General features: G+C 42.0%; 1 protein-coding gene across 3 annotated transcripts in view; it reads left to right on the plus strand.

The window, feature by feature from the left end:
* The first annotated feature begins 3,652 nt into the window (after nucleotides 1-3,652).
* Nucleotides 3,653-25,927, plus strand: part of MRAS (muscle RAS oncogene homolog) — a 58,632-nt gene continuing 36,357 nt past the window's right edge. For 2 of the 3 annotated variants that reach the window (XM_083348387.1, XM_083348389.1), the window contains exon 1: nucleotides 3,653-3,801. The gene's annotated coding sequence lies outside the window, so the exon portion shown is untranslated. Of the gene's footprint in view, nucleotides 3,802-10,751; nucleotides 10,770-25,927 lie in introns of those variants that run through there. The other variant, XM_083348388.1, reaches the window with a different exon arrangement.

Below are 25,927 nucleotides of genomic sequence, written 5' to 3' on the forward strand. Positions count from 1 at the left end.
ACAATGGCCACTTTGGGAAAGAAGAGCACAGGCTGGAAGCAGGAGGGCTGCAGGCTCTCATAGCAGGCCTTCCCAGCAAGGGAACGCTCCTCTAGACGCAAAGGATGTGACACACGTGTCTATGGAGATTCTCAATCATCCAGGTCATGGTTGTCCCAGAGGTGCTATTCCAAAAGGCAACTGGATTTTCTTGGGGTTTTTTTTCCTCTTGAAAACGTTTTGCTTCTCATCCAAGAAGCTTCTTCAGTTCTTCATAACCGTCTTGCATGAAAAGCAAAACATTTTCAAGGAGGGGAAAAAAAACACCAAGAAAACCCAGTTGCCTTTTGGAAAAGCACCTTTGGGACATGTGACGCATAGGCACTTCTGATGTGACCAGAAGCTTGAACTCTGGAGAGCTCTCCATCAAGACTGTTGCTCAGCCAACACTCAGGACCTGCCCACTGAAGCTGTTCCCAATCAGCACCAGCCTTCCACACATTCTTATAACTCTTGGGGGGGGGGACTTGGGTTTTGCCCTAGCCCAAGGGTAGGCAACCTCGGCTCTTTTATGACTCATGGACTTCAACTCCCAGAATTCCTGAGTCAGCTGACTCAGGAATTCTGGGAGTTGAAGTCCATGAGTCATAAAAGAGCCGAGGTTGCCTACCCCTGCCCTAGCCTAACTGTCTTCCCCCAGAGGCGGCTTTAAGAGTGGTGAATATCAGCTCAAATAATGTTTGATTGAAAGACCCTACATTGTCAGGCTTCACAATTAACTGGAAAACACCAAATGCCAATTGCTTTTTTCTTCTTTGTCTTCTTCTAGTGCAGAACACATTTATTTAATCCATTTTAGCCTGTTTTCCATTAAAATCTGAGGCTGAACTAAATTTGCACTAATTGCAGCTTCTTATAAGAGGGTGACCTGTGCCAAATTGAAGGCAAAACATTTTTCCTCCTTTGAGAACTGCCATTATAATTTTTATTTCTTGCCAGAATTGGAAATTTTCAGGCATTGCTGCATCTTCCAAAGAGACAGATTCTGCCAAGTTTCAGATGATTAAGTTCAAAGGTTTTATGTTGCTATTCCACAACAATCAAACCAAATATTGGTGTTCTCATGAAATGAGAAATGCTGCCCTATTAGTTCTCTGCCACAGGGAAAGGGCAAAAAAAATAGTTCTATTTTGTAATAAAATGTGTTTTTATATCAGAAATGTTATGCTTAGTTGCATAATATAACACCCTTCAGTTTCAACTCACTAGAGGCTTTTGGATCAATGGAATGAAAAGATATCAGTGTTTCAGCCTTTGGGCTAATGAACTAGTGACAAGCTGAGTTAAGACCCTGGTCTAAATAAGTGAAGATGATTAGATACCAGATCAAGTTCCCCTTCCCTTAACTCTAAAGTATAACATCATTAAAGCCAAGTAGCAACATCCTTTTGAAAGAAAAGTCTTCATCAGGGTCCAGTCCAAGCTGGGAATAAACAAAATGGAGACTGCTTTAGAAAGAAGGCTGTAGTTTATTGAAGAGCAGAGCCAGACGGAGGGCTCTGGGAAAGCTGACCACATGGAACAGGGAGTGATGGGTTTTTATACCTCCTTGGGCTTTTATGTTTGGAGTTGTTCCTGTTCTGCCTCCATCCAGTGAATGGGGCTTCACTTGTTTGCACGGCCCAGTTGCTGGTATGCCACGGCCTGGTTCCGGTCCACAGGCCGGGGGTTGGGGACCCCTGCCATAGTCCATCAAGTTAGGAGAAGAAGAGGCATACCCCAGGGCAGAGTCAAAGGAGGACTAAGCCTAGACTAGTTACATTCACACAAGTGGTCCAAATCCAGTCCCCTTGAATTCATTTGATTATCAGCCAATTTAGTACTGACCATTACTTGACAAGATTCTTGTGTATAGGCTTAAGCAATAAATCTTCCTTACTGGGACTTAACATATAGTCCTGATTCTTTGCACCTGGTATCAAGAGGTTTTTAATTCTGTATTTCTCTTAGATTGACTATAACAACCACTGAAAGCCTAGAAATTCTACCTGGAAGCATTCATAAGTACTGACATTACCTTAACCATGGTCTGTTTAATAAGCCACAATTGGCTGGATTCAGATATCATACTAAACCATCCATTATCATACCATCATTTTAAATATCAATACAATATATTGATCCAAACCAATTTAGCATGATGTCTCTCCATCTAATAGATAGTATAAGATTAGGCCTCAAGTCAAGGTCAGTTCTTTCATAGATTATATTAAGATGATTTTCTTGGCAATAGTATAACAGAAACAGTTTGCCACCACTATCTTTAAGAGTTTTGTTTCAGCTTCCCAGTCGAGTCTATATTTCAGAGATTTCCTAATGTTCTTATATCCATTTTTTAAAAAAAGAAATTGGTTGATTGAGTGCTTCCACTTGCTTATAAATTAATGATGAGTAGTCCCACAGTTAGGCCATTAGCGTTATTCTCACATGATGGGGAATTAGGTGAATAGTATACACATTGTTGACATATCTAAGACCATTTCATAACAACATGGTAAGGATATCAGTTAAGTCAGATACTTAAACAAACATTAAATGGATAATCCCAATGCCGTAAACCAAATAAAATTTTATTATAAACCCACTGCTTCTTTTTCATTAATGGTCTGTCTGTCTGTCTATCTATCCATCTGTTTCCTGGTAAGGAGTAAAGTGCCCAGTTCCACTCAACTTCATCAGTTCCCACGTTCTTCTTTTATAATACCAAATAAATGAAAGATCGGAAGTTCGTGCTAGATTCCAAGCCTGAAATAAACCCGATTCGAATCAATAAGGCCAACTTCAACAGAGCATAGCTGTGAACATTTGGCAACAGGCTCCCGTGTTAATTCTTTGGCCTTCGTCAATATCCTTCTCGATCATTAAGATATGATGGGCGGGGAGGGGGTGGGAATCACCGCATCTTACAAATGCAAAGATTGTCCGTCACCTTCAAACTCGGCCCTTTTATGACTCGTGGACTTCAACTCCCAGAATTCCTCAGCCAGGCAAGCCTGGCTGAGGAATTCTGGGAGTTGAAGTCCACAAGTCATAAAAGGGCCCAGTTTGAAGACCCCTCCCTGCCTTAGAAGAAAAACAAATCTCCCTCGCTTACAAGCCCTGCTTGACCATCACCTTCGCCCAGCCCACGCACGCACAACCGAAGAAGTCGGGGGGGGGGGCTCCATTGAACAAAGAACCCCAATCGCCTCACAGCGTCTCCCAAGCTCGTGAAATCCATCTTAAAATCGGGGAGGACTGAACCATTTTCTTCCAAAGCGGTTCGATCGACTCTTGTGGGTCCCAGGGGAGACGGCGGCCGGTGGTGGGGGAAGGACCCTTTCGTTCTCATTAATTCCCTCAATGACCAAAGCACGATCGCCTCCCTCGTTTAAAATAAGCCAGCTCTGGGGGCAAAAACAAAAAACAAAACACGACAATTTACCTCCCCCTCCCGTACGCCGTTCTTGGGAGGAGGTGGTGGTGGTGGTGGGGAGGCGGTGTTATTTATAAACAGCCCTGGCTGCAATTTGCAGAGAGCTTCTAGCTCGGCCGAGGATGCTGCAGCTTTAAGAGAAGGGATGAAGGCTGATTGGACCTAAAGGAGAGGGGTGGGGGGGGGAAAGAAGGGGAGGAGTGAGCGGCGAACGCGGGGGAGAGAAAATGGGCATCTTTTCTGGGCTTTTCCGAAGGGATGGCTGGGATTTAGAAGAAAGAGGCGCCCGCTGGAGCTAGACGGGGGGGCTCGTCCCTGGGACCGGCAAGCCAGCTTGGTCAAAGCGGGTGAGTAACACGCGCGGTGTCATCCAAGAACTTCGCTCGCGTCCGTCCCGCTCGCTTCACCCCTTGCACTTTTTCTTTCTTTCTTTCTCTCTTTCTTTCTTTTTCAGTTCTATGGTACGATCTTCTATGGTTGGGAAATATAGGAAAACACACATTTCGCAACTCTTCTGCAACTTCTTTCGGCAATAGTTTTCGGGGTAGCTCTCTCTCTCTCTCTCTCTCTCTCTCTCTCTCTCTCTCTCTCTCTCTCTCTCTCTCTCTCTCTCTCTCTCTTTCTTTCCCCCACGCGGATTATTCATTCCTGCGCTTACTCTCCCCGTAAGCGTGATGCATTCGGGCAATATTCTCGAGGCAACCCATTTCGGCCACGGGTGCTGGCGAGTCCGATCTTTAAAGGTGCACTTTTTCGAGAAAAGGCGTTTGCGGTTTTTTGGTTTTTTTTGGGGGGGGGGTTGTTGTTTTAAAAAAAAGAGCCCTATGCAATAACGCCTCAGAGGACAAAAGCCTTGGAGGGGAGTGGGCTGGATGCAAAGCTGCAAAACCAGCCTTTCGAAACAGGGCTTCCGTAGCATAAACAAATTCGAATTCAGAAATAGGCATTCTAATTAACCATGGTTTGTAAAAGTAGGTTTGGAACTTGGGGGAGGAGACTGAAAATCTGAACCTGTTCAGGTGTGAAGGGAAAACAGTGTTAGGAAGAAAAACACAATGCCAAACAAGTGGCAAGCTGGTGAGAATAAGCTGGTCAAATCCTTACAAATGTAGTCAAATGACTGTAAGGATGCTTCTCTGGATTAGGATTTGTGCAGGTAACATGCTATTAGAGTTGGTGGTAGAAGGTCAAGCCACACAATTTCTTTCTGTAACCTTAAGGAAACAATGCTGATAACAAACAATTGAGAAGCCAGTTATTCAGCAACTTCTGTGGTTAATGATGTAAAAGAAGCAAAACTAATTCTCTGACGATCCTCTAACATAGTGGATCCTAATCCTTACAAGTTTATCCCACATTATCCATTATTCCTGAAGGTACAGCATGATTCTTGTGGATTTGTGGACCAGTTGTGAACGTAGCATAGCCAGCCTAGCTGAACATTTTAAGAAATGAAACCAATCTTCTCGTTTCAGGATGAACTTTGCTTCTGTAGACATTGCATGCAACTTGGCTCTTGAACATGATCATGTGACACCTTTGCCACATAGCTAGCTTGCAACACTGGGGGTGTGTGTGTTGTTTTAATGTGACAACTTTCCAGCACCAAGACAACTTTCATTTCACAAGAGAGAACATCATGTTCTGTTAAATCTGGGCTTTCATCACCTGTGGGGGTGTTGATCCACTTTGTGGAAGTTGTCATCATGCTGTTAGTGTATTTCAGCCTGTTTGTGATAGTGCAGTACAGAGGGAAGGGTGCTGCAACTGGAAAGTGTGGTTAAAAAAAAATAAAAACTATGCAACTGCATACACCATGAAATGAATTATGCAGGGATTTACACCCTCCAAATTCTCAGCAGATGTGTTCAACTTGCAAACTGTCACTGAATCCATGTTGACATAATACTAAAAGAACGCTGGAAATGTTCTTTATTCCTTGGCTCTTGGTATACAAAGTATTGGAATGGTGAAAAGGAGATGAATTCTGTGTTTGTATTATGAACAGATAAGGTTCGGTATATTTTTCTTGCTTCTCCATTAAACTAACATGCTGAATACATCTTAATATGAATCTTAGTAAGCAAACTCATAGGGAGTAGGAAGAATGAAAGTTATAAATGCTGTTGTTGCATTTTCAGATTACATACTTCCACAATGTAAAATATTGAATACGATTCCAAGACAGAAAATAGGTGATAGAACATACACATCACATACTGTAAAATGGCTTACGTACTTCATTCTAGTGTAGCTTATTCTGCAAACCCAGGCAATTGTGATCTATCATCCAGGTTTGTGTATTACTGTGTGCCAGACTGGCAAACTGATTTTATTAATAACCAATGATCAAAAAACCAGGATTTAATACCATGTGCAAATCTTGTGGGGCTCAAGGAGTATAAACTATTGCCATTATGACAATAACAGATTAAGTATGTATTAAATAGGGTCCTAAATGAAATATTGGATTCCCAAGACCCCTTAAATCGATTCAGAAAGAATGGCTTCTGAAATGCCATAGTAAGACTGCATAGAAGCCTTTTTCTGTGCAATTATTCTATAATTATTTGATTTAATTATTCTGTGATTTAATTCTATAATTCAATTATAATTATTCTATAGTTATTCCTTCCTATTCATTATTTGTATGTAAATGGGCAGAATTCTGCTTATGTTCTATAGTAAACCAGTTCTTAAATGGGGGGGGAGATAACCCCCAAAGTGGTAATTTGAGCATATCCTAGGGCTAATGGACGAATGTTTAATTATTTGTCTGTGAGTTGAGGATCCCGTTTGGGACTGCTGCTATGCTTGAATAACACAACACTCTGGGTTTTGAGGCTGGGGGTGGTGATATTATTTGAGACTGAGGACAGAAGTAATTGGGTCAAACAGTTTAAGATCTAAATGAAGCTTTGGCTTTCCTGAATTGCACATTCAAATAATAGTTCCTGTTCTACGGATTACTTTGTTGAGATGCAAGAAATTCAAAACTGGTGCCTTTATCCAAGAAGTTTGTGTTTCATTCAGACATGATTGTTATCTTTGGGGCCATCTAACTCAGGAAGAGTCTGCCACTCCATTCCACAGAAGCCAGGGAGGTAGGCTGAGAATCCCTCCCCTAGGAGAGATTAAGGGGACAGAATCAAAATTCAGAAAGCATGTTCTTTTAAAGGGCTGTTGTGGCTGGAAGTGCAATTTAGCAGTCAATCCATGAAAAAGTATTTACTTAGCTAAGAGGTCATGTGGTTGGTGTTAACTTTGACTTTAATGTTTAACAGTTTATTGTGTGATGCGATTTTCACCCTATTGTGAACAATCTAGAATCGTTGGTAGCATACGTGTTCTTTTATGTATAAATAAACATTTATGCCTAAATCCAATCCAGCGTGAAAACTAGTATGTTTTAGCAATTGAGGTGGGAGATTTGGATCAAGTGGGCTTAGATTCAAGCCTATACTCAGTCACAGAGTCCACTGGATAATTTGGGCCAGTTATTTTCTCCAACACCACTGAGCTTCAGTTTCAAACATCATTAGTAGTCCAATCTTGAATAGCCAAAATAATTAAGGCATGGCTGAATTGATAAGGCTGAACTGAATCTGAGTTCCCTCCCACTCAAAAATGAGGGATTTTTTTGAGCTCCAATTGAATTCTGTTACTGTATAAATGCTGTTTTAATTATGGTCTGCATACATACGACCGACAATCTTTGCTGGCCTGGCGAGTTTCTAGTGGTTTTGGAACTGTTGGTGAGACCGTTAAAAGTCGTTGGCGCTGTTTGAATTTGTTCTACCAGCAGCAAGATCGGACTGCTGGCCTAGTGATGGATTGTATTGCAAATCAGGGCTGTTTCCAGAGGAGGCAGAGGAGGAGAGGACCTGGAGCTTATGGAGTGAAGGAACTGGATGAGGCTGTCGGCAGGCCCAGAGGAAGAGAGAGAGGCTTTTGGAGGAGTTGGTGGCAGCAGCAGAGTGCTCCAGGGGCAAAAAGAAGCAAGGCCTCTTTAAGGAAAAGGTGGAAGAGTCAGGATCAGAAAAAGGAAAGAAGGCGAGGTTGTCAGAATGCAAGCGAATTTGAGGGCTAATCAACATAGAGCCCCATTTCCATCTGTCCTGTGTGCCATTGTTCACTCCCTAGAGACTAAAATGGACAATGTGAAATTTGAGCGGGCCACGAACAAGAAGTATATATCGGAGGTGGTGACCCTTTGAGAGCTGTATGCAACAAAATTTCATTTTGATGTATGCCGATTGGTGTACACAATAAAGTTATCATAAAACTAATTAAATAAATAAATATTATTAGCGGGACTCACTTATAGCGCTTATGGTTTTCCAAATTGCATGGCTGGGATCACGCTAATCCGAAACCAAAAAGACCTACAGTAAGACTTACCAAGATGTGCCATTATCAAGTACACAATATACTTGAAATTACTTAGAAGTATATCTCAATTTCGTACCAGTGTTATGTGTATTTCCTTAGAGAAGGAATATTTTGTCCTATACTTGAAATTACTTAGAAGTATATCTCAATTTCGTACCAGTGTTATGTGTATTTCCTTAGAGAAGGAATATTTTGTCCTCTTTTTTTTTTTTTTGCTTTATTCTTGGCTGCGGGAGGGGGTTATTTTTTCACCTTATCTCCCTTGGTTCTGCCTACCAAAAATAAAAAAACCCTTTCCAAAAGATCCCTATTTTAACTATGATTATTCCCTAAATCTAAAATGATAGATTTTTGTAATCATAGTTTAAGTGATTATTAGTACTTGAGCTTTGGGTGAAGCCTTATGTGGATATTTAAATCTTTTTTTAAAGTAAGCGAGTCATATTTTTAGGAAGTTTCACCCATCTGTGTCTTAGTAAACATAGAGCTTTAATTCACTGCAATGGGACTCTGCATTAATGTCCAAAACAAGCTATGTCCTACCCAGACAGTACAAACAACAACTAGAAGGTCCTGACCCTGAAATTGTAGTTGTCTATACTGTCTTGCAATCAATAAGCTTTCTGCCAAGACTCATGTGTGCATAATTGGGACGTCTGTTGAATGCTATTTAGAGAAACTAGCAAGGGGAAGAATTAAAATGTGTGCATAGAAGCTTTGCTTCATTCATTGTCTTGATGCTCATTTTCAAAATCAAATTGGAAACCAACCCTCTGTGTACATTAAATTGTGTCTTGCACAACTGTGCCCCCTGCCGGGGTCAGTAGGGTCAAATATTCCATAATAGTGGTAAGTAGGAAGAGCTTGCATTAAGTATAGGCAGAAAAAAGGTCAATATCCTTGAACAAAAAGGCTGTGAACATTACACTGGCCATATAACTTAACTTACCATGTGACTAAAGGCCAAGATTCTGGAGAATAAAATTTGAAATGCAGACCAAGTTTGAAAAAGGCATACTTTATTTTATAGATCTGGGTTGTATATAGCTTTCTCACCCCAGTACTAATTTGGGGGTGAGCCATTTATACTTTGCTCTGGCTATATTGATACCCTGTTTTAGATCAAGGAATGGATGTGTCACAACAATTATAATCCACAAATCAAATGCTGCTGCAGTGGAGAAATGAGCCTGACTGTTGGTCCATCTATGCTTGTGTGGTCTGTTGTGATTAAATATATTTGTCTCAAATCTTGGGTAAGAGTTCAACAGTATAAGATCTTTTCAATAAGTAGATTTAGGCAGAAAAAGGGTTATCTGCATGTAACTCTCTTTCGTCAAAATTATGCATTTTGATGCTGGAAGCTTCTCCCTTTCACACATACACTTGACATTATAACACATGTAGAACATAAGTGGGTTTTGCATCATGTTCTGTCCATCAACCGACCCCCATCTCCTCTGGGTGCATCACTGCATGCAATACATTCTCTTTGCCTGAGAAATCAGCACTGGAAATTTAGATTCCTCCCCAGGGGATAAAATGAGCAATATAAATAGGATAAGAAGATTCCAAAACTATGTGAATAATCTTGAAACCATGGAATTCTTCTACTTAATAATTTTTTACAAAATGATCTATGGAGAAAGACTACTTCATCAAAGCCAATCCTCCTCACCCCCTCAAATATCTGGCAGCTAAATAGTTTGCCAACTGTTCTTAAACCTTAATCTCTCCAATATGAGTAGGAGATTATGAAATTCCAAGATCTGAAGGCTTTCAAAAACAGTAAATTCTTTAGATGTTTACTTATTTCCCAGCCTTCTGAACATTGGCTCTTTTATTTATATTTATTAATTCTAATAAAACAGATAAGGGTGTCACATTCCAATTTATAAAGAAGAGATTACATTTATGCTTAGGGATGGCTTGAGTAAGGGAGGGCCAAAGACCAAATCAGATGAGAATGTTCAGACAGGAATGGCTCATAAAGCTTAAAGTCTTGTGTGCACATGTTTGAAGACTGAATGTTGACATGAGCACCTGTGTGACCTGCATGTTAATCAGCTCCTTTGGATGCAGGTATTAGGCTTGATAAATCCAACGGGCAGAGCCTCCATAGTGGCCACTCAGTGTGCAGCCCCCACAATACTAAGTCAGAATTCCTCTAGTATCCCATATGATTGGCTACCATGCTGGCTAGGACAGCTGGCAACTGTGGTTTTCACAACATTTGAAGTATTGCACATCATGCACTTCTTCCTAGAATAAACTGTGTCTCATATTTGAAGATCCAAAGGAGCTACTCTGATTCCATAATCAACACTTTGTAATTTCCAACTGGTCATAATTTTAGTCTGTATACTTTGTTAATACTTAAAAGAGGAATCACATACAGTATCAGTAACCTACTATATCAACAGTGGCTCTAATGATTCTCTACAGTCTCTCTCTCTCTCTCTCTCTCACACACACACACACACACACACACACACAAAGAAGGATGACATTTAAGATTCTTCCCAACAAATAAAAATTGTGTAAAGTTCTTTTTTTAAAATTTATTGTAACAAGACAGAACTTCACAACTGCCTCTTTTTACCCAATCTGCTCATGCACACCAAAAGAAGTTTCTTTCTAACAGTCTCAACCTAACAATCTTAACAATGCAAGGGTGGGGCTGCCAGAGAGGCACAACATAGACATTAAAAAATCAGAAATGATGAATTCTGTCTGCCCAAGCTATTGGACGCCTGCCGTGTCACACGTAGACTTGCACTTTTATTTGGCAGTGAACCTTTGTGATGTAAGTGGATAGCATGATATGATGAATAATCATCTTAACTGGCATTGTTGTGCCTTGTGGATTTCCCTGCAGAAGATACAGCAAGAAGAGAATGGATGCTGAGGAACACAAATTGTTGTGAGTTTCTTTAGAACTTTCTAACATTTTCTGGCATATAAGTCACAAAAGTGGGTGCTCAGATCACCCAATCTGTTCTGAGGCTCAATTCAGAACTAGGAGAATGGAGTGATTTGGTGTTGATTATTCTTGGGCACTGTGATCCCACTTCATGGTCAGATTTAGTTTGAGGTTTGGGGGGGAAGCAAAGAATGCGTCTGTCACATTTCAGCATACTTTGGTTTTGTTTTGTTTTCCATCAGAATAGGAAGAGATTTACAGTCACACTAGAGCATTTATTGGGGAGCCTGCAATAGAAGTCACTTTCTATATTCTGGCATAAAATCTAATGGGTAAGCTGCCACAAAACCACCATCATCAAATCCAGTAAAATCTCTGACCCACATCTGAAAATCTCCAATGATAATCAGTACACTGTCCTTGGCTGACCTTGTCTTGTCTTGTCTTGTCTCTCTTTTAGTAAGGATTTTTTTTCTGCTATTCAATCTGAATTTCTCTCCCCTCCCTACCTCCACCCTTTTTATTTCAACCCATGGGTCTTCATTCCACCTTTGGCTTCAATAAAGAGTGGGTCATTCTGTTCAGTTGTATAGATCATTTATAAATATATTGAATAGTATTGGGCCAAGGATGAAGCTCTTGGGAGGCTTCCAGGTCAATGCAGAACCATTTACTAGCATTCTTTGGGACATCTGGGCTACAGAACCCGGCAACCCATATTTATCTTGTCTGCAGAATTTTTATGAGGTGCTTTGTCAAATACCATACTAAGATATGCTACATCCAACAGCATTCCCTTGCTCTACCAAATTAGTCATATTAGGAGGGGCCTTCCTCTGAGAGTAGAGAGACACAGGTCCTAAGCAATTACATCTTCTCCCTATTCCGCATTATTATTTCCCCAAGCAACAGATCAACAGCATCTTTGATTTTCATTTCGAAATTTCTCTCCTTCTCCTTCCCCATTGTATTTCACATTTGTCGATCATCTTATGTCCTTCTGGTCTTTCATATTATCCCTGGGCTGTCCACTTTCATCTGAATTTTTAAAAATTGCCTTCCTAAAGTCCAGGATACCGACTGATTTCTCTTTAAATATTTTCTTTCTCTGGTTATTTTGTCCAGCTATCAGTTCCAGAATAGCTGTTCACCTTGATCTTTCATCTATCTTTTGAAAAATGAACTTGTAAACAAGAGACATGAGTAACCTGTTATACTCCTAGCTGAGGTAGTTTTCCAGTAGATAGATATCAGGGTCAGTTGATATCTCACTTTGCTGCTATTATCTGCGGTTTGAGCAATTGGTGATTTGATTTAGAAAGGCTTTGTCTGCATCTTCTTTACTAGGTGAGTGGCTGATGGTAAACTCCCACAATAATATCGCTTTTGTTGCTAACCTCAATCTTACTCTAAGGTTTGTAACATAACTGTGGTATTTAGAGAAATTGTTTCAGAGGGATATAGCTTCTTTACATACAAAGCCACATTAGGTCCCTTAAGTTTTATATCCTTCATTCTCATCCCATTGGGTTTATGTGATGTGAAGGTACAATCGTGTTTGCCCTCTTCCTGGTTTATTATCCATATTCTGAGCACAAATGTACAAAAAATTGGCCCTGAGGATGTCACTGTTGATCTCCATGCTACATACACTGGACCTTTCCATGTCCCCTTTCCTACCTTAAATTTCCTTGACTCTGCCCTACCATGTTTCTAAAGGCCAGGGCTTTTCTATCTGAGTCTAGGTCTCTTTTTAATCTCTTCTTTCTGGGTTAGATTAAAGCTCCCTTGATCAGATGAAAAACAAAAACAAACCTCCTGCCAAGCCTATTTTTCCAGCAGTGTTGTTTGTGCTTGGTTAAGCAGGAATGGAGAACAATCTGTCCATTTCATGAGCCCGATAATCTTTTCATTATAACCTGGACACGTGCATTAGGAAGAGAGTACAAGTCTAGCTTATCTGTTCTTTATGGCAGTGAGCTTCTCACCACTCACACTGCCTTTTCTTATTTTGAATCTCGGAGAACTTTGCTTTTGTTGGTCCTTGCAGAATTGAGAGTCCTTTCCGTCGCTCTAGAAAGGTTGAGATGATGGCTATTTTTTTGGCTTGCTTTCCTTGTTTGTTTCCCAAAACCTCACATCAGTTGGTCAATTCCAGTGACTTCAAGACTTCATCTTGACTTGTGCGCTTTCTGGCCACCTACTTCTCACCACTCCCTTTCAGCTGTTTTCCTTACAGAATCTTCCTTTTGGCACCTCTCTTCTTGAATAAGCATTTTAGACCCTGTCCTCCATGGAGGTCGCTTCACGTTGGCCTTAATTGTGTGCCCTCTGTGCTTCACTTTCACTTCTTCACTTTCTGCAATGAGTCCTAAAGAAGAAAGATTGACTCCCACTCCTTTCCTCCCACAAAGCCAGGTTCTTATGCTTCAAGTGCAATTAGTATACTTAGATACATACCTATCTTTTTTCTCTCTCTCTCTCAAATGTGCTGTCAGAAATTTACTTGCAAGCTGAGGATATAGCTCCATCTGCTCCTTAATCATCGGATCGGTCAGGTGCAACATAACCCTCTTCCAAGGTACCATGGCATCTATGCAAACATAAAGCTTTATGCGAACAGGTAGTCCTTGACTTCTAACAGTTCATTTAGTGACTGTTCAAAGTTACAACAGCACTGAAAAAAGTGGCTTATGACCGTTTTTCACACAACCGTTGCAGTATCCCCATGAGCAAATCTGAGGATGAATTCAGGTTCAAGGCTGAAAAGGGGAGGATATTATTCCCAGACTCCAGCAAGAGCAATAACTTAAAAGGTTAAAGAAACACCCCTGGAAGTAGTGCTTCAAAGATCAAAGAGGCCTGGCTAAGCATGGTGGTGACCAATGTGAAGGATTTTATTCCAGTTTGAAATAGAAGTGATGTCAACTCTTGAGATGGGAGAAAAGCAGAGATGGGATGTTTGGGCCATCCATGGCTTTGCTGCTGGGCTCCTTTCTGTGAGTTGGTTCCACCTTCAAACCGTTTGAGGCTCATGGGAGATGGATCTGGGTGGGCACAGCACTCTTCTCTAGTATGATCTCTCTCTCTCTCTCTCTCTCTCTCTGTGTGTGTGTGTGTGTGTGAGAGAGAGAGAGAGTGTGTGTGTGAGAGTGTGTGAAATAAAAGCTAGTGTGGCATCCTCTGAGAGTAGGTAAATAACTTGGAGTGAAAAAAGGACTAAATACCCCTCCCTTAGTTTTCCTGTAGCAAATTGCCAACCTAAGACAGTGTAAGTTCTGTTTCATCAATTTCTATCACATTTGTAATACTGGATGCATTTTGGAGCTGGGAGAAGGCTACCAGATGGAAATTATCTCTTTGTCTATAAAATAAGTGGACCTGATCTTTCTCCTGAATATCTTCTCCCACAAGGATCAACTTTCCTATCATAACTGTGACTCAGGAATGACACAGTAAAAATCAACTTTATTTATAGGTTTTATCCTCCCTTTTCTGCCCTAAATTGTATCCCAGAGCACCTTAGCAGGGTCTTTCAAATAGAAGAAATAAAATGTCTAATTGTGCCTTTAAAAAATTGGGTGTTTTGCAGGGACAGGAGGAAAGCTTAATTATTAGGAGGAGGTGAAATACCCAAATCTCACCAAAATCAATCCAGGAAATTTCAGATCACATGGTCTTTTGATTGCAACAACCATGTGCTTCAGCTGTTTCTGCGGCATTCCTAGTAATCAGTTTGCAGCTCACAAGAGTACTTATTTATTTATAGCAATTAAGATACTGCTCAGCTCACAACTGTGAGAATGCCATATCAAACAGAGCCTGAGATCGCTTCAGATTCCTGGACAACAATAAGGTATTGTTGAAGCCAAAGCAATCCACATACCATCTTGCTTGCTACGCAAAACACTATCCCTGGGCATCTGATTGGAGAATGGATTTGTTAATCCCTAAATCCACTACTTCTCTCTCTCTCTCTCTCTCTCTCTCTCTCTCTCTCTCTCTCTCTCTCTCTCTCTCTCTCTCTCTCTCTCTCTCTCTCTCACACACACACACACACACACACACACACACACACACACCAATCTGTACAGTGACCATTTATTGCTTTTGGTTTGGTTAAATAATATACACTTGTGTATGGGAGAAATTGTCCCAAACAAATATTGCTGTATCTCAGGGGTGTCAAACTCAATTTCATTGAGGGCCGCATCAGCATTGCAGTTGCCCTCAAGGGGCCGGGTGGGTGTGGCCTGGGTGGGCATGGCCTACTGGGTGGGCGGGGCTAGAGTACGTATGGCCTACTGGGTGGGCGGGGCCAGCTCTACATCGTTCGCATCAAGGGTGCCTATGGGGGCCTGGGCAGGAGTGGGACAGATCTGAGGGTCTCTGGCAGAAGGAGGGTCTCTGGGCCAGGGCCAAGGCAGTGGGGGCCGTTCCCTCACTGTTTCCAGGATGTCTTCGCGGGCCACATGAAACCATTTTGCAGGCCGGATCTGGCCCCTGGGCCTTGGGTTTGACATGTCTGCTCTATCTGATTGTACAATGCCAGTGCAAGTCTTGGTAAGATATTATGGCGAGCTTTCAAATAGCACTCCAACCGCAAAGGGGCACAAGTAGATTTTTTTGGTAGCTCCTTTATTTAGAGTGAACATTAGCTGTATGTTTTATACAGCGCTTTTAATCATCTGAAATATTTGGGGAACAAGATTTTTTTCCCTTATGCTTTGACACTATCCTGTGTATGAGGACAGTTATAAGTGGCTATTAATCTAAATCAGGGGTCTTCAAACTTGGCCCTTTTATGACTTGTGGACTTCAACTCCCAGAAGTCCACAAGTCATAAAAGGGCCAAGTTTGAAGACCCCTGATCTAAACAGTTCATTATTAATTATGACAAAATACAAATTATAGATGTTGGGAAAACCAGGAAAATAAAAGAGAGAATTATAAATGAGAGTCCAGTGTCAGTTTATATATCTAGTAATTATCTCATTCAATTTGTGCTTTTTAAAGCTAGATGAAAATGTTGGCCAAACATGAAATTGGTTTATTTTTATTTTGGCAAACAAAGTATGTTGATTCTGCCTGTACTTAATGATTTACAGGCAAAACCAACAGGAAATTTACTCCTTGCAGTATAAGCATAACCCCTAACTTGGAACAGTGAAATAATTTATTTTATTTAAAGTTAACATCTGAGGGTGGTATTTTAGATCCCACACAAACTACTTTCCTTGTTAAGAGTTGAAGCCAGTTTGTTGACATTTTAGTATGTGGTGGGCTGATAGTTTATTGGAGTTAACTATTATATGGAAATAGTCAAAATCTTACAAAGCTTTAATATCCCACACAATGAGTAGATTTAATTATTCACCAAGGTGATAGCCTTGATAGAGTTTTTGTCTGATTATCTTGTTTTCCTTAAGTCAAGGAAGAAAAAAAATCATCATAATGAATAAGCATGTTCTGGATTTAGATTTTCATGAATTGTTGGGAGGCATCATTATATGAGTGTTGTCTCTTTTTTCTACCAAGTATCAGAAGCTCCCTTCTGTAATGACTCTTCCCCTCTGTGATTACTCTTGGATTGTTCAGAGTATATATGTGTGTGTGTCTGTGTATATATATATATATATATATATATATATATATATATATATATATATATATATATATATAACAGCAATATGGATAGGGAATAAAAAGGACTGAATTGGAAAAAGTAGCATTGGTCTTCTGATGAATCAGATCCACAGAAATACGTCGGTCACTTAGACCCTGGTTGCCTAACAGCTTGACTACTGCAATGTGTTCTAAATGGGGCTGCCCTTGAAAACCACCGGAAGGTTCAGCTGGTCTAGAATGCAGTGGTACAGGAAATGATGGGTATACCCATATATCACCTCTGTTTTGCCAGCTGCACTGGTTGCCAGTTTGCTTCCATGCACAATTCAAAGTACAGCAGTTATCTATAAAACCTATATGGCAAAGAACTTGGTTCCTTGTGGGTGTTCCTGTCTCCCCTTGTAGCTGCTTGGCCAATTTGATCTGGCAGGATTTGTATAATCCAGTTCCTTCAGTTTAATGATGCCATTTATCAGGGCCCTGGAAGCATGTCTTTTCAATAGCAACACCTGTCCTCTGGAATAAGATTCCCTGCAAGATCCAAATGACTCCAACCTACTGGTGTTTCTGAAGGACTTTGAAGACCTGACTCTTCATCCAGGCCTTTTCCAAAGGAGAACAAAAGTTTCTTTGGATGATGTGGGTTTGTTCCATTCCATTTTTTTATTTGTTCTATTTACTCTTCTTTTTTCCCATCACTCTTAATTTCTTCCTGTTTTTAACATTTTTATTTTTATTCCCAGGTTCATTTGGGAATCAGAGGGCATATAAATTTAATAAATAATATTAATAATCTACCTCAATTTCTAGTTGGCTTTCTGATTATGAAATCTGGCCTGTTGCCCTATCAATGTGATTAAAAATAGTGAATGAGGTTAGAGAATATTGTCAAATTATAAATGAGATCTTCCTTTAATTATCTTTTATACTGATATATAAATCATCTTGGATACAATAATACATTACAAATGTTTGAATTATATTCCAAGTAGCATATTCTTCCTTGTCTGCTCTTTTCCATTATTTGTATGGTCTTTTCTAATACAGAACAGATGTAAAGATTTAATTTGCATTAAATGAAGATGACAGCTAAATAACTTTTTTATTTTAGAATTTGGTAGCATTCTTTTTCCTCATTCTGAGGAAAATAATGGACCTGGAGATGATTGAATTAAGCAGGGCTTTTTTTCCTCATAGAATGCTCAGAACAGCGTTCCGGCACCCTTTTTTGCCAAAAAAAAAAAAAAAAAAGGCTCCCTCTATTACAGACATGTCAAATGACGTTACGTGACGTCGCGCGACATATCAGAACTTTTTCCCATTGCCAGCAATGGGATGGGCGCGGTTTCTCTGTGACGCTCTAGCCTGCGGGCCGGCAGTTTAACACCCCTGCTCTATTGGCTTTCGAAAGCCTATTGCCAGGGGTAGACAATCTTGGCTCTTTTTTATGACTCATAGACTTCAACTCCCAGAAATCCTGAGCTAGCCATTCTGAGGGGAAAGAGAGAGGTTTCCAAGCTGAGCCATACTGGCTCAGGAATTCTGGGAGTTGAAGTTCTTGAGTCATAAAAGAGCCAAGGTTGCCTACCCTGCACTAGAGGAGGACATTGAAATTATTTACTAGGTTACTTCTTTAAGAACTAAACTTTTAGAATCTAAAACAGCTAATTCAAAAAAGCCAACAGGAAAGAACCTCACATTTTTCATCTGCTTCTGTTTTTTGGAAGGTAAAATTAGATAACAAAATAATATGTTTCCTATGTTAACATATCTGCAATGAAATCAATAAAGGTAACAGGAAAGAAATGAGAAACATTTTTCTCTGTCTAATTTAGCTGATGCTAGAAAAAAATACCGTAGTATCTTTTGTACATACTCTATTACAACTAAACCACTTTAAATTAAACAATTCTTAAGAATGAAATATTCTTAATTTGGACTTTACTTTTACTGTTTGGACTGTTGTATGTTTTGAAAAATAGATTATTTAGAATCTAGTTATGTTGCACTTCAGTCTTTAAATAATTATATACATAACAATATATGATGTTTTCCACGGTGAGCTTAACATCAGTAACAACATTTATTAAAAAAGGCTAAAATAATTTCTGGTGGTATTATCTGTACATTAAAATTTTGTTTAGTCACAATCTTTCACTTTTCACATTCTGGACAAGCAGTGGTCATGTATCCTAGCAAAAGATGTTACATATGTGCATAAGCATAGTCAGTAGCATATGCCTTTTTAAAAATATCAAACATGCAAAGAAACAAAAATAAGTCCAAAATATCTCTATTACATCCAGAAATGCCAACTTTGCAACCAATATTTCTCATCCATAACTGTAAGGCTTGAATTCCATTGACTTTTTTCAATTGCTGATATCTACAGTCAGAAAAGAAAGCAATTTTCATTAGGGTTGAGACTTAACTCTGTTGATCCCAATGAAAAACTCTTCTCCCCTTGGCCTCAATATTAAGAAAGTTTTGAAATGATGAGCTTTAAGTGATGCATTTAGTATGTCATGCACGTTGCTGCTAAAAAAAATTCACTGATTAGAATCTGCTTTCAGATCTGTCAACATGTTTAGGATTATAATTCTCATAAAATTGCACACTTTGTAACTAGCCAAAGGAGCATTGTTTAGTCTTTAAGGCAGCATTTCTCAGCCTTGGCAACTTTAAGATGTGTGGACTTCAACTCTGCCTTGTTCTGTTGGCTTGCATGTTGTTCCCTTCTACAGGTATTCACTTTATCTTCCGTCCCAGGAATTAAATTAGGTTAACAGAATAAGTATGATGGTTCAAAACTCATGGCTGCATAGATATTGTACAGGCTTACCTTTTGCAGTCACTGAAACAGGTAAACCACAATGGAAGGCAATCCTACTTTGTTGCCCCAGGTCTTCACTCTTGTCACTTGAGCAACCAACTCCTGGATAACCTTGATTGTCCACTTGATTTTTCATTCTTCTTTGTCTTCTTTGTTATTGATTGTCATGTCCTTTGAAGGACCAGAAAGTCCCTTGCTTTCTGTGGAAATACCAGAGACAATTAGTTGGTTGGAGCTGCCTTTTAAGGCTCAGTCCTGCACACAGCATTTTCAAGAGGACGTGTGACCACCCATTTAAATAGCTCCTCCTACTCATGAGAATGATTATCCTCATTCAAACAGTAATGCCACTGCTGTACTTGGGCACTCCATAAAATTAAAAGAAAGGTAAAGGTTTCCCCCCCCATCACAACCAACTCAAGAAGGCGGTGCTCATCTCCATTTCCTAGCCAAGTGAGCCAATGTGGAAAGATATTTCTGTCTAAAGATATTTCTGTGGTCATTTGGCCAGTATGACTATATGCCGAGGTTCACAGAATGCTGTTACCTTCCCACCAAAGTGGTACCTATTTATCTACTCGTATTTTCATGCTTTCAAACTGCTACGTGGGCAGGAGCTGGAGCAAGGAACAGGAGCTCATCTCATGGCACGTTGTTGGGTTTCCAACCTGGGTTGCCTGCTTTTCAGCTGACAAGCTCAGAATCTTTAAACGCTGAGCCATTACGCCCCCTTCCTATATAATAAAAGCAACATCATTACATTGGGAAGCAGAAAAATAGCTACATGCATTAGGATTAGTATACATGCTTCCCCCTTTCTGGTAAAATTAGGTCCATATAAAAAACTACAGTTCTTCATTCTGGAATTAGCAATCAATTTGAGATGCGGCCCTGGTGCGCAGTTGGGCTTGCTGCTGGTGTACCTTTCGCCTAGTCACGCAGCAGCAGCCCTGCCTGAGCTGCTCGATGTCCTCTCTGGGCTGGTGGTTGAGTTCCCGAAACTTATAGTTTTGGGGGACTTCAACCTACCATCGCTGGGAGGATCATCTGAGTTGGCTCGGGAGTTCATGGCTTCCATGACGGCCATGGACCTGACGCAAGTAATTTTGGGACCGACTCATGAAGGAGGCCACACCCTTGACCTAGTTTTTTTGTCTGGACGGTGGTTAGATGATCTTGGTGGGGGCTCTCCAATTATTATGCCCCTGTCATGGACCGATCATCATCTCCTGCGGCTGGTCTTCCGTTTTGCCACCCCCCGCCGTGGGTGTTTGGAACCACTTAGATGGTACCGCCCCAGACGCTTAATGGATCCCCAGAGGTTCCAGGCCGCGCTGGGGTCCCCACCTGCCTTCCTTGCTCACAGCTCGGCTGATGCCTTAGTGGAAGCCTGGGAAAGGACGGCCACTGAGGCTCTTGACCGAGTTGTACCCCTGCGGCCCTTGACCCGGTGCAGATCCCGTTGAGCTCCATGGTTCTCTGCGGAGCTCCGGGAGATGAAGCGTCGGAGACGGGGCCTAGAGAGTGGTTGGAGGTCCAGCCGATCCGAATCCGACCGATTGCGACTAAGAGCCTACATTAGGTCTTATCTCGCTGCAATAAGGGAGGCGAGGTCTAACCACTTCGCCACCCTTATTGCGTCCGCAGATAATCGCCCGGCCGCCCTGTTTAGGGTGACTCGCTCCCTCCTAAATCAGGAGGTGAGAGAGGATCCCTTGCAGGGTCGTGCCGAGGAGTTTAACCAACATCTGTCGGACAAAATCGCTCGGATTCGGACCGGTCTGGACTCTGACTGGGCAGAGTCTGACGATCAGGACACGGGTGGTCTTGTCGATATCACCTGGGAGGAGTTTGATTCTGTGACTCCGGAGGAAGTGGACAGGATCATGGGGAGGCTGAGCACCACCACATGTTTATTGGACCCGTGCCCTTCCTGGCTGGTCTATGCAGCCCGGGAGAGGACACGCAGCTGGTTCCAGGCAGTTATATCGGCTTCTTTGAGTGAGGGTATCTTCCCCGCCGTCTTGAAGGAGGCGGTGGTGAGGCCTCTCCTCAAGAAGCCTGCCCTGGACCCAGCTGTATTGAACAACTTTCGTCCTGTCTCCAACCTCCGCTTTCTTGCGAAGGTTGTTGAGAGTGTGGTGGCGCATCAGCTCCCTCTGGTCCTGGATGAAGCGGATTATCTAGACCCTTACCAATCGGGTTTCAGGCCCGGGCACAGCACGGAGACGGCATTGGTCGCGCTGGTGAATGATCTCTGGAGGGCTCGGGACAGAGGGCATTCCTCTGTTCTAGTCCTATTAGACCTCTCGGCGGCTTTCGATACCATCGACCATGGTATCTTGCTGCGGCGTCTCAGGGGACTGGGAGTGGGAGGCACAGTTTTACAGTGGTTCTCCTCCTATCTCTTGGGACGTTCGCAGTCAGTGTTGGCAGGGGGGCAGAGGTCGACCGCGAGGTCTCTCATTTGTGGAGTTCCTCAGGGGTCGGTCCTCTCGCCTCTCCTGTTCAACATCTACATGAAGCCGCTGGGTGAGATCATTCGTGGCTTTGGAGTTGGGTATCATCAGTATGCTGATGATACCCAACTTTTCTTTTCTACCCCAAACCACCCCAGTGATGCCCTCAACGTGATGTCCCGTTGCCTGGAGGCGGTTCGGGTCTGGATGGGGAGGAACAGACTTCAACTCAACCCCGACAAGACTGAGTGGCTTTGCATATCTTCATCCCGGGTTTATTCGGACATTCCACCTCTGGCTATGGGGGGTGAACTATTACCCCCCGTAGATAGGGCTCGCAACTTGGGAGTCCTCCTAGATTCACGGCTCACCTTAGAAGACCACATAGGAGCTGTGACTAGGGGGGCCTTCGCCCAGGTTCGCCTGGTGCGCCAGTTGCGGCCCTATCTTAGCCGGGATGATTTGTGCACGGTCACTCATGCGCTCGTGTCCTCTCGTCTGGACTACTGCAACGCTCTCTACATGGGGCTGCCCTTGAGGACCACCCGGAAGCTCCAACTGGTACAGAATGCAGCCGCGAGAGTGGTGTTGGGAGTTTCCCGATACTCCCACGTTACGCCTCTGCTCCGTGAGCTGCATTGGTTGCCAGTTGTCTTCCGGGTGAGATTCAAGGTACTGGTAACGGTGTTTAAAGCACTCCATGGCATGGGGCCGGAGTACCTCAGGGAACATCTGCTGCCGGCATCAAGCTCCCTGCGCCCTGTGCGTTCCCACAGAGAGGGCCTCCTCAGGGTGCCACCGATCAGAGAATGTCGATTGGTGGCCCCCAGGGGGAGATCCTTCTCTGTGGGCGCTCCGGAGCTGTGGAATCAGCTACTGGTAGAGCTCCGGATGGCGCCCGACCTTCGCTCCTTTCGTCGCGATCTCAAGACATTTTTGTTTGTACAAGCTGGCCTAGCCTGATGGGGATCGGTGGGGTTGTTTTATTTTTGGTCTTTTAATTTTATCTCGGGGTTTTTTAGAATTGTACCTCTATTGTTTTAATTAGGGCAATTGTTTAATCTCCTTTTAATGTTTGTATTTGCTATTTTATTCTGCCCTGTGAACCGCCCTGAGTCCTCAGGGAGAAGGGCGGTATATAAATGTTATTAAATTAAATTAAATTAAATTATGCTCAAGCCTGGCTGCATTGATACTCCCAATTGTAACTGTTCACCATTTATATCTTTACAAAAGTTTAAGTTCAGTGCCTGCTTCAGGCATTCAGCAGCTCTGGAACAATTTTCTTCCACACTGCTCTTAAGATAATAAAACCCTTACTTTTCCACCAAATTTCATTCCTGAAAGTCTGAGAAGTTGGTTCTGAAAATTCTTTCCTAATAGTTGAGGTGTAATTCAATACAACAATGTCATATCTTTTTTTTTTCTTCATGAAACTAGCAGGGTTTGCTGTAAATTCTGCACAGATGGCCGTATGTGGGAGGACATGCATTTCCAAATTTGTTCATGTTCATGCTGGTTTTCATTTTTTAAAAAAAAGAACTAGAAAAATGTTTTATTCTTCTTAAAAAATAGATCTTAGGAAAAAAACCCACAGCTGTTTCTCTTTTTCTTCCATATTGCAATTAAAGGCCTGATTCTGTTTTTTCTCTTTGTTCAGCAATTATATGTACCAGTAACATATACTGCAACCCCTTCAAAAGCTTGTATGAGATGCCACTTCTAGATTGACTCAAAGAGATAATCTGGACAATTCAGTTACTCATAAGCCATTCCTCCTTTCAGATATCTAGGCAGTTCACAAATGTTAGTGAGAGGAACATCTATGACCACGACCCAGAGTCACTGGGAGTCAGGCTGCACATAAATTTAAACATTTAATAAATTGTTATTATCCTCCACCTGCTTCTCAACAAAATTTGCCAAAACAAAAATTGGAAGAAGGGGTTCTCTCTGCTGCTGTGAATAACCACTAGAAAATGCACAATCAAGTTTCCTTTTTCCATCCGAAACAATTTGGATTTCTCCATGACTATGGAGTTTTCAGAACTATGATGGTCAAATCCTTGAAAGCAAACAATTGGATACTGGTATATGGGTAGGAACTGTATTTTGATCATTGTGGAACAAATGTGGAATGAAATCACTTTAGTGTAAAGAAATTATATGGAGAGCTGGCTGAGAGGGGCTCTGAACAGACTATATAATTACACTTTGGTCTTAGAAGCAGGGGGCCTCCAAGATTTCATAAACAGCTTCAGGGGAGTGCTTTGTTCGATTTTCATTAATGTGACACACTCCTTCAGAGCTTTACACAGCTCTCATGTGCACTGTCAGTTTTATCTCTAAAAGCACAGGAACCATATACATTGCTTGGATTTCATTCTTCCTGTCTGCTCTGAAAAACCAGAGAAAAGTGTTAATTTCTTTGTGAGAAAGGGTAGATTCCTTGTTGCACAGCATGTTCCTTGGTGTTGCATAGCTCTTTGTTCAGAGATTCCAGGGTGTTTTGCTTCTGTTGAAATCAGTTGATTAGTTTTGCTGTGGCTTAATCAGTGAAAAAATAATTAGCCTACAGTGTTTCTTCAGCAAAAGAGCCCAATAGTGCAGACAGTCAATAATGTGGAATGTTCTCTGGAAAGGTCTCCATTTCCCTCTCCCTAACTGCCAATGTTTTTCCCCAATGACCACCTAGACTCCATCCAGGTGACTTCCAACTGTGTATATCTCAACTCCCAGACGGAGATTGCCCTCATTGGGAATCTAGTCCTTTGTTGATTCCTCTTCTAGCAGGAGTTGTGAGTCCAGGAGTACCTCCAAAGTGCTTACCAAGTCTGCATAGCTGACTCAGGAATTCTGGGAGTTGAAGTCCATGAGTCATAAAAGAGCCGAGGTTGCCTACCCCTGGCCTAGGGCAATGACACACCATCCAGGACCAGAGGTAGACAAACCTTGTCACTGGAAGGCCCAAATACTCAAAGCCACTCAGACTTGCTTGGGTTGAGTCAAAAGCCCATTGCACCCCATTAAAGCTCCTTCAGCCTCCAGGCACTCTAACAGGACATCCATGGCATTACTCAAGTAGCTGGGAGTAGAGACATAAAGATGTGTAACACCAACATATTGATGATACCTCACCCAAAATCATTGGATCACCTTTTCCAGTAGCTTCATGTGGATGTTAAATAGGAAAGGAGAGGGAACTGAGTCCTGGACACTTTATAAAGTAGGGGTTGTGGGCCAAATCTTCCCCCTATCAATACTGACTGGAACCAACCAGAAGGAAGGAGAACCAGAACAATACAGTGCCACCCCCCCCCAACTCTTGAAGCTAGTCCATAAGGATATCATGATCAATGTATCAAAGGCCACTGAGAGGTCATAAAAAGCATGGATGGGCAGCCCTATCCCACTCCTACCAGAGGTGGTTCAAGAGTATCAGCAATGCCATCCCAGTCCCATAATCCAACCTAAATCCTGAGGTCTAGGTAATCAATCCACTTCAGCCAGGGTCCTTTGAAGCTGCCATGTTACCACTCTCTTCCCTCAAAAATGGAAGGTTGGAGACTGAATCAAAATTGTCCAAACTAGTTGAGTCAACCAATAACTGTTTGAGGAGAGGGTGTACCACTGCCTCTTTAAGAGACAGTGAATCTACTCCACCTCTCAAGGAAGAATTAACCAAAACTCAGACCCAATCAAGGGTCCCCTCCTGGGTAGCCTTTAATCAGCTCCAGAGGCAGAGATCTAACACAACAGTGGCCAAGCTAGCAGCTGCAAGAACCCTGTTGTGGTCCTCCGGTTTGATGGAACTCAAGCCTCTGTAACCTCCTTTGGTTCTGCTCCAAGACTAGAGTCAAATGTAGAGACAATATGAGTGACTTTATTTGCTGGATGTGCAGCATATTCCTCACAACAACCCTGTAGGTGAATCTCAGTATTACTCCCTTCGAGGAGAGACCAAGTCACCCAAAACAGGGTGGAGAAATTGTTTATGTTTTGCTGTCCTTACTGCCACAAGGTAAGCTCTTAACAGAGGCTCTAGCTCATGTTTGATCGCTTTCACTCCCCATTTTCTGCCAGTGGTACTCTAGGCCAGGGGTCCCCAAACCCTGGACCATGGACCAGCACCGGGCCACAGCATGCCAGCAGCCGGACCACACAAACAAGCAAAGCCTCATCCATGAGATGCAGGCACAACACAAAGCCACGGAAAAACCTCTCTCCACAGAACCGGT

The sequence above is a fragment of the Vipera ursinii genome (genome assembly GCF_947247035.1).
Source record: "Vipera ursinii genome assembly, chromosome: 1".
Classification (NCBI taxonomy): Eukaryota; Metazoa; Chordata; class Lepidosauria; order Squamata; family Viperidae; genus Vipera; species Vipera ursinii.